A 9,041-nucleotide genomic window follows, 5' to 3' on the forward strand; every position below is an offset into this window, starting at 1 on the left:
TATTTACAAGACCTTCTCGAGCCATTTATTGCAAACACCACACGCCGCAGCCGAGCATTGACTGTCTCACAGACTGTCTGCATAGCCTTGCGCTTTTTTGCGAGTGGTACATTTTTGTAGTGTGGCGATGCGGAGAACATAGCACTCATAATTATATGACAGTGTTATTAGCACACCATAGCATATCATTATTGTAGAAAATGATTAAGGTGGACTCATGATAAGAATAGAGAGAAATACACACAATTTCTTTTCACTGCTTCAATATATTGAATTTCTTATTAATACATTTACATTTAGTCATTTAGCAGACACTTTTATCAAACGCAACTTACAAGGAAATGTAAGGACACACATGGTAAGGAGGAGAGGGGAATCAAACTACCAACCTTGCGATTACTAAACGACTCCTCTAAACAACTCCTCTACCCCCTGTACTACTGTCGCACTTGCCATCATACATATATTAAGGTGACCAGATTTCTGAGACAAAATCCGGGGAAATTCAGACACGTTAACACCTCCAAAACATGTCATGTTTTTGTCTTTGTAATCAAAAAACGGGGACACGAACTGGGCCCTTATTCATAAAAGCAGTTTATCTTACCCTTGTTCTTGTAAATCGCAAGGGGAATATCAAACAAAGAGTTTTCTTCTTAAAGCTAATCACAAAGTGGCTGAAATGAAGAGTAGTAAAGGTAAAAACCTTTTGCCAGATAATAAGAACCAATATCAGTGATAAGAACTTTGTTGACGTCATGCACAAGCTTCCCAGTAGGCCTAACCTCTGTGTTTGGCTGATAAGTGACTGGTATGCACGGATAGGTAACAGGTGTACTCTGGACTCTGTAAAGCGACTTCGGGTATATAGAGAAGCGCTATATAAGATTGAATTGATTGATTGATTGAGGTGTAGGTTTTTCCAGCATAGAAAATGTTAAGGCCATTGAGGCAACTGAATGCATTGTATTCCTATATTCTGTGTGAAAATCAGCTGGAACTATGAACATACAGATCAGGCCCATAGACTCCAGGATCTTTGGAATTGTTTTTTAGGTATTACTATTCCAAAAGTGACTTAAGAAACAAACAAACAAAAAGATTCAAAATACAATTTCAGTAAAAAATTTAATTAAATGTAATTATGTCAACTATGTCAATTATGGCAACTGGATGTATGGAAAGCGAGTTCAAGGAGTATTTTCTTGCTTTCAAGTGGTTTAATTTAATGACAAGTTGCCAACTACCTCTCAATAGTAACCCAGACTAATGAAACTGAAATGTCATAGTACTGTAGTTAGTATCACTGCTAATGTTAAAAAGTTAACAAAGTTAGTTAGCAAGTAGAGCTGTGGCTGACACCTGACCGACAGATAGCTGCTGCTTAACACTCACATTGTTGCAAATTGTAGATCATAGGCTACATACATATTATAGGTTAAATAATATATGACATGGATGATAAACAATGACACTTACAATAAATAAATGACGGGTCACAGTGAAAACCGGGGACATTTCCGGGGACAGCTCCAGCCGGGGACAGGCCACCAAAAACGGGGACTGTCCCCTGAAACCGGGGACGTCTGGTCACCTTAACATACATACATACATACATACTGATCCCCCCATACACAGCCCCATGCACAGCTTCTTGTCTTGCTCTCGCAGCGGTGGCGGTGTTGGATTTTGCCATGATTATGGTCTTGTATTCTTCATAAGCGTTCATGATCATCTCCTGCTCGCAGCGGAGAAAAAAGAGGCTCTTTCTTTGAGTTTAGTAGCCATTGTACCGTTAGAAAATCATGGTTTTGGTGATCGACCCTTCCCCCTTTTGAAGTAGGACGGGCACTCGCAATTACCCTGATAAGAGAAGTCTGGTTCGAATTAACGACATTGTTTGAGCGCGGATCAGTCTTGGAAGAACCAAGATAGCTTGTCCTCAGTCATCGCGTTAATTTAAACTGGCTAATGGACATCCCCTCCCTCGTAATCAACTTAATTAAACCACGTACGAAAAATACCTCCCAGATCTAGTCTTTAAAGAACTCAAACTAGATCTAGTCTTTAAAGAACTCAAACTACATTACACTGACATGTGCTTATTGGGTGGCAGGCCAAAAAAATACGAAAAAATTACATTCTAACTATTCACTGTGTGCTGTGATTTGATGTGATGATCTTCAAATGAAATTTGTTACGGGGGCTTTTGTTGAAGCTGACAGCAGCAAACTGATGACAATAAAGGCTTTGATGACAGTTGCTGTGCAACTGAGTCAAAGAGCAGCGAAACATGGCTGTGTGTCCCCTCATCTCCAGAAGGTCAAGCTTTACTGAAGCATCATCATTATGAGACATACTCAGGCTTTACTGAAGCATCATCATTATGAGACATATTCAGGCTTTACTGAAGCATCATCATTATGAGACATATTCAGGCTTTACTTAAGCCACACATCTTTAGGACACATACTCAGGCTTTACTGAAGCATCATCATTTTGAGACATATTCAGGCTTTACTGAAGCATCATCATTATGAGACATATTCAGGCTTTACTGAAGCATCATCATTATGAGACATATTCAGGCTTTACTGAAGCATCATCATTATGAGACACATTCAGGGTTTACTGAAGCCACACATCTTTAGGACACATACTCAGGCTTTACTGAAGCATCATCATTATGAGACATATTCAGGCTTTACTGAAGCATCATCATTATGAGACACATTCAGGCCTTGTGTGTTCCTGTGAGGCCGCATTGTGTAACCCAGGTGACGGCTGCATTGTGTAACCCAGGTGACGGCTGCATTGTGTAACCCAGGTGCTTTCCAGTAAGGCCCTGTGATGGACAGCTCAAGTCCCCCCCCGTCCCCCCCCCCCCCGAGTCAAGTGGCATAATTCATCACGTCTCACCGCTCCCTGGAGTCTCCATTGCAGGCCCATTAATAATGCATCGCCACCGGAGCGTCCACAGCGTAATCGCGGTTCTCTGGGCCTCCCCTCCCCTCCCCTCCCCTCCTCAGAGGACCCTTACTTACTGACAACAGTGACCAGAATAGTTTCAGGGCAAACACACTTCAACTCAACCCCCCCCCTCCCCTGGAGTGAAAGGGCATGTTTTGACACCTGGAGATCTCCTGGTATTTGTGGCTTATGAATTATTGATGATGACATCCCTGTCTATCTCTCTATGATACACACACACACACACACACAGACAGAGTCTGATGTTTGGCTTGGCAGACTGATGAGTGTGGTGTCCTGGAGACTTGCCGCTAGGGAACTAAAGACATATCTGGTAAACACTGAGTAAGAAGATAAACACATATCATCATCATCATGAAATTGACAATGGCTTAGAGGCATTCTTAGGGCCCAGCATATTGGCATACACTGGACACAATATCAGCCCTGGTACCACTGGTGTGCATGTGGCTGAGTATCTGCTGTGAGACCATGGCCTCTGAACGGATTTCAGATCTCCTTCCCATATACTTTCTTAAACTTTCTTTAACTTCTTAGACCGTTGCACTGTTGCACTGTTTGTTTTGTATTGTATTGTGTTGTAATGCATATTTTGTGTAAGCACACTGAGAGTCACTTTACCAAGTCAAATTCCTTGTTTGTGCAAACTTACTTGGCCAATAAAACCTGATTCTGATTCTGATAAGCAACATGAGACCTCCAGATATGGCAGAGGAGATGACGGAATCCTTACAGTGCTCATCCAAGCAGTTCGGAGGGAAATGAAGATCCATTATTCCGTTCGAATCCTCCAGGCCTCAGGCCACACAGCTCTCCTCACACACACACACACACACACACACACACACACACACACACACACACACACACACACACACACACACCTCTCCTCACAGGTTTGTCTGGATAAAGAGGGAGCTTCTGCTTCCCTTCATGTGTAGGCCTTCATCTCTTCGTCTGGCTACGTGACTATGACAACACCATACTCACACCCTGCATGCATACTGGGCCGGTATGCACTGGATATAAAATGCTGAACGAGACTTAAAGTGAGGACTTAAAAAGTTAATTTAAAAAAAAAAAAACTACAACTGAAACATACTCCTACAAAAACAAACATCTTTTGTTCCCTTTCATTACGGCAAAGACCAGAAGATGAAAGAGTGAAGTGGTCAATCTCGTATCTTTATGTACATGACCAAACATACTCCTACAAAAACAAACACTTTTTGTTCCCTTTCATTACGGCAAAGACCAGAAGATGAAAGAGTGAAGTGGTCAATCTCGTATCTTTATGTACATGACCAAACATACTCCTACAAAAACAAACACTTTTTGTTCCCTTTCATTACGGCAAAAGACCAGAAGATGAAAGAGTGAAGTGGTCAATCTCGTATCTTTATGTACATGACCAAACATACTCCTACAAAAACAAACACTTTTTGTTCCCTTTCATTACGGCAAAGACCAGAAGATGAAAGAGTGAAGTGGTCAATCTCGTATCTTTATGTACATGACCAAACATACTCCTACAAAAACAAACACTTTTTGTTCCCTTTCATTACGGCAAAGACCAGAAGATGAAAGAGTGAAGTGGTCAATCTCGTATCTTTATGTACTACATGACCTAGAGGAACTAAAAGGGTCACAGCCCTACATACTGATAATCTGACCTTTGAGTTTCTTAATGGTGTTCTGGATCAACATTATTCAGAAAATCTCCTGTTTTTATGAACATTTTCACATTTGAAAAATATTACAACGGAGGGGGGGGGGGGGCTGTGTGTGGCCATCTTTACACAGCACACAGCGTCAAAACCCCACTCACGCTCACAGGAAGCATCTCAATCAAACTACCCTAATGCTTCTCAATCAGGGAGCCTGGAGCCTGTGCCGCAGGTATGTTAGTCTTAGTGTAGTCCAGTCAGTGCCTTCTCTTGGATAGCTTATTTACATTTAGTCATTTAGCAGATGCTTTCATCCAAAGCGACTTACAAGGATGCATACACATTTTTACATTTACACTGATGGCACACTGCACATCAGGATCAATTAGGGGTTCAGTGTCTTGCTCAAGGACGCTTCGACAGGGAATTGAACTAACAACCTTCTGATTACTAAACGACTTCTCTACCTCCTGTACCACTGTCGCCCCAGCTTATTCACTATTTTCTTAGAGAGAATATTTTCTTGGATATGTTATTTGTCTGGAAAGATTATATTTATTTTCCAGGACATTTTTTCCATCTTGACCTCTGATCCTCTCCTGTTCACTCAGCGCAGATTATTGAACTGGCCAGGGTGCCATATGTTAACGAAAGTGAAAAGAATTGACCACCTTCCCCAATGAATCGGTTCTGCTCCAAAATCGAATGGGTTCTTCCTCGGCCCGTGCTTCACCCCTCCAACAAATCGGCCCTGTAGTTTTTGCGTAATTCTGCTGACCAACAGACAAACAAACGGCAGGAGAACATAACTTCCTTGGCAGAGGTAACAATGGCCCAATATTTGTTCACAGGTTCATAGGTACACTGTATGAAGGGGATGTTAAGTCAGAGATGCTGGATGTACTGTATGTAGGGGGTGTTGAGTTGGGGATGCTAATATGTTAAATATTCAGCCTAGACACATGAAGGGCTGCAATGATGCACTAGAATAGATCACATTCAGACTGCCTACATCACATTGCATACCAGGCACGTGCACAGATAGACCCCTAGTGGTGCTCAGGCACCTGCCCTTTTGCCCTTTTTCTTAATTCATCAATATTTAAGAATAAAAATTACTCTCTCTGTCATCAATTCCCCCCAAATGTGTTTTGATATATGACGGGGCATTTATTTGAGTTCTTGTGAGAATTTCGCCCCGACATGCTCCGCGGCGCTCACAAGCCCCACGCGCCCCTCCCTCCTCGTCCTCCTCCACTTAGTGCTCATGCAGTGCTGAGCGCCAGGCCAAACGGCTGCAGCCTACTTCTTCTCTGACCCGCAGCATCAGACAAACAGGTAATGACGGTGTTTGTGCAATCCCCCGACGTTGTTTGGTGATAAATTAACCACAACATTAGCGCCGCTGAAAACATGTCCGACGTTTCCTAAAAAAAATAAACAAACACAAAACTCACGAAATCCGTGATTTCAAAGCCTTGTCCAGCTGTTTACTGACGTTTGTCATGTTTAATGAAGAGAGAGAGAGGGAGAGAGATGCAGGCAGGCAGACAGACAGGCAGGCAGGCAGGCAGAGAATTTAAAAATCAGTTTTACGGTTCTACAAATTAGACAAGTTCATTAGTTTTGTTTCATTTAAAATCGTAATTATTGAAATGAAAGGTAGGTCTTAAGTTGAGCTACATGACAGTCTGGTGAGGTATATTGTGGTATATTATTAGTGTAATGCTGCTTATGCTTCAACTCAACAAAAACAATGTGCGTGTACTGTGTTGTCAGCTTTACAGAGATAATGTAAGTCACTCTTGATCATTATGCACAACATTGATTTATCTCATTTACAAAATTTGCAGCATAATGCCAAGAAAAGAGAGACTCCAAAAGCAGAAGGACAGGGAACTGCAGCAAGCAGCTCAGGGTAGCAGCTAGTAAAACAAATAAGGGAGAATCAGTAACCCTACCTGGTTCAGAGGAGCCCATCATGGATGAGGAAGGACAGACGGAGTGTAGGACTGAGTTATGTTCAGGAGATAATTTGAGTTAGTTTGTTAACAAAAATAAATATTTAAGTTGAGAATATCCTGCTGTGTTTTTTATTTATTATTATTTTTTATTTCATTAATAATTTTGGCGATGGGTGCCCCCTTTTTTTTTTTAGCACCTGCCCCCCAAAATGTCTGCGCACGTGCCTGTTGCATACATAGGAGAGAAAAGAGAGAGGGAGGGGAAGTGGTGGTGTGTGTGTGTGTGTGTGTGTCTGTCTGTGTCTGTGTGTGTGGGTTTGCATGTGTGTGTGTGTGTGTGTGTGTGTGTGTGTGTGTGACATGGGTTGCGTCGCCTCCGGTCCTCTTCTTAAAAGAGGGCTCAGCGGGTCTGATCACAGGAGTGGCATCATAGCAGCGGGCCCCACAGCATCGCACTCCACACTTAGCACAAATCTCATTTCACTTCTTATTCTTCTTTTTTCGCATTAATTACTCTGATACAACTTCAACAATATTGCATTCATTTAAATCAGATGATGTTTAGTCAAACTTTGAGAATGGGCTTGCAAGTTTAACTGTTGTTCTTTGTAAATGTGTGTATGTAAATAGTTTTTTTTCTGTTAGGAGTGATGTTTGCAGAGAGTGTTTGCTCACTGTGCTTCTCTGTCATTGCATTAGTAATAATAATAATAATATAATAATTAATTTAATTTGTAATGCACTCTTCATTCAGAAGAATCTCAGAGTGCCAACATATTAGAAACTAACTATAATAATACAATAAAATAAAAATTAGTTAACATAAGCGTAATTGAAATGTTTTAACATTTTAACATAAGATTTAACACAAGGCCAGAAATGCCTATGTGAATATATGAATAGTGTCCCCGTGCACCTCTTGCGGGCGCTAGTGTGGTGAGCTCACATCACAAATCTCAGAGGGCGTTCTTCTTTTCTCTTTTAGTTCAGTGAAGAGTCTGTTCTCTTTCTCTGTGTCATGTCATGGCTCTGAATGAGTCTGGGCAGGAGGACGTTCTGATCGCTCACCAGCAGATGTTCCAGGTCCAGCTGACAGCTGAGGGACCGCTGACCAAACTCCTGGTGGCCGTCTTCATGTCGGCCCTCTTCATCTCCATCAACAGCATCATGTTCGTCACACTGCGGAGCAAGGCTGTGTTCAGAGACACCCCCCGCTACGTGCTCTTCGCTCACATGCTCTGCAACGACTCCATCCAGCTGCTCTTCTCCTCACTGATGTACATCATTTCCTTGTGTTATGTTCAGGTGGCCAAAGCCGTGTGCTCCATTTTAATCCTAGTGACTGCCTCCACGTCACGAAATGCTCCCATAAATCTAGCTGTGATGTCCCTGGAGCGTTACGTGGCCATTTGCTTTCCTCTGCGACACGGTGAGATTGCCACCAAGAGGAGAACGGGTGCTGCCATCTCTGTCATTTGGTTCTTTGGGGCGGTGAATCCTGTCATCGACATTCTCTACACCTCGTCCACCGACCCCACATTCTTCAGCGAGCGCATGTTCTGCACACGGGAGAGAATATTCACAGCGCCATGGCAACGGGAGCTGTTTGAGGGCCTCAATGCCTTCTACTTTGTCGCCGTGACGCTGATCATTGTCTTCACCTACATCAGTGTGATGGTTGCAGCTCGATCTGCCTCCAGTAATAAAGAATCGGCAAAGAAAGCCCACAGGACTCTCCTGCTGCACCTCATCCAGCTGGGCCTGTGCCTTAAACACACTGGTGTTCGGCAGCATAGAGAGGCTTCTGGCTATGACCAGCAGCAGTCGTCTGTTCATGGACCTGCGCTACGTCAACTTTCTCCTTGTTCTCATTCTGCCTCGGTGCCTGAGCCCCCTGATCTACGGCCTGAGGGATGACACTGTGCGGCCCTTGTTCTTGTTTTATTTACAGTGTAGCACGCACAGAGTCAAGCCTAATGTCAATATGCACTGACTAACATTCTAAGGCTAGTATTTAATGCTCTATTTCACATAAAAGCTATAATTCGCTGATAGTAGATAGAAGAAAGCTTGCAGTGGTGGCCAGGATGGGAGACAGTGAACAGGTTTCCATGTCAGACATGGTTGATGCACGTAAGCCACCACGTTTTTTTTCTTCTTTCTTTTGTTTAAATGTTATTTTTATACTTGTACTCTGTTTTGCTAGTTCATTTGTCTCAAAATAGAAACTTGTCTCTAACCTCTGACAATAGAAAAACAAATCAAATGTGATAAGATCAAAGTGATATGCTTTTGTTTTGCTTTGCTTAGGGAGCATATTAGCCGATTGCTCTGTCCAAAATGACTCTGTTTTTAATACATATTATTCGATCTCATTATAATCTTATTAATTATTTTAAATTAATTTATTATCTTTTTT

The 9,041-nt window shown here is 42.3% G+C and overlaps 1 pseudogene; it reads left to right on the plus strand.

Moving 5' to 3' along the window:
- The first annotated feature begins 7,645 nt into the window (after positions 1-7,645).
- LOC116221563 lies at positions 7,646-8,645 on the plus strand (annotated as a pseudogene).
- The last annotated feature ends 396 nt before the right edge of the window (positions 8,646-9,041 follow it).

Source organism: Clupea harengus, chromosome 8 (genome assembly GCF_900700415.2).
Source record: "Clupea harengus chromosome 8, Ch_v2.0.2, whole genome shotgun sequence".
Lineage (NCBI taxonomy): Eukaryota > Metazoa > Chordata > Actinopteri > Clupeiformes > Clupeidae > Clupea > Clupea harengus.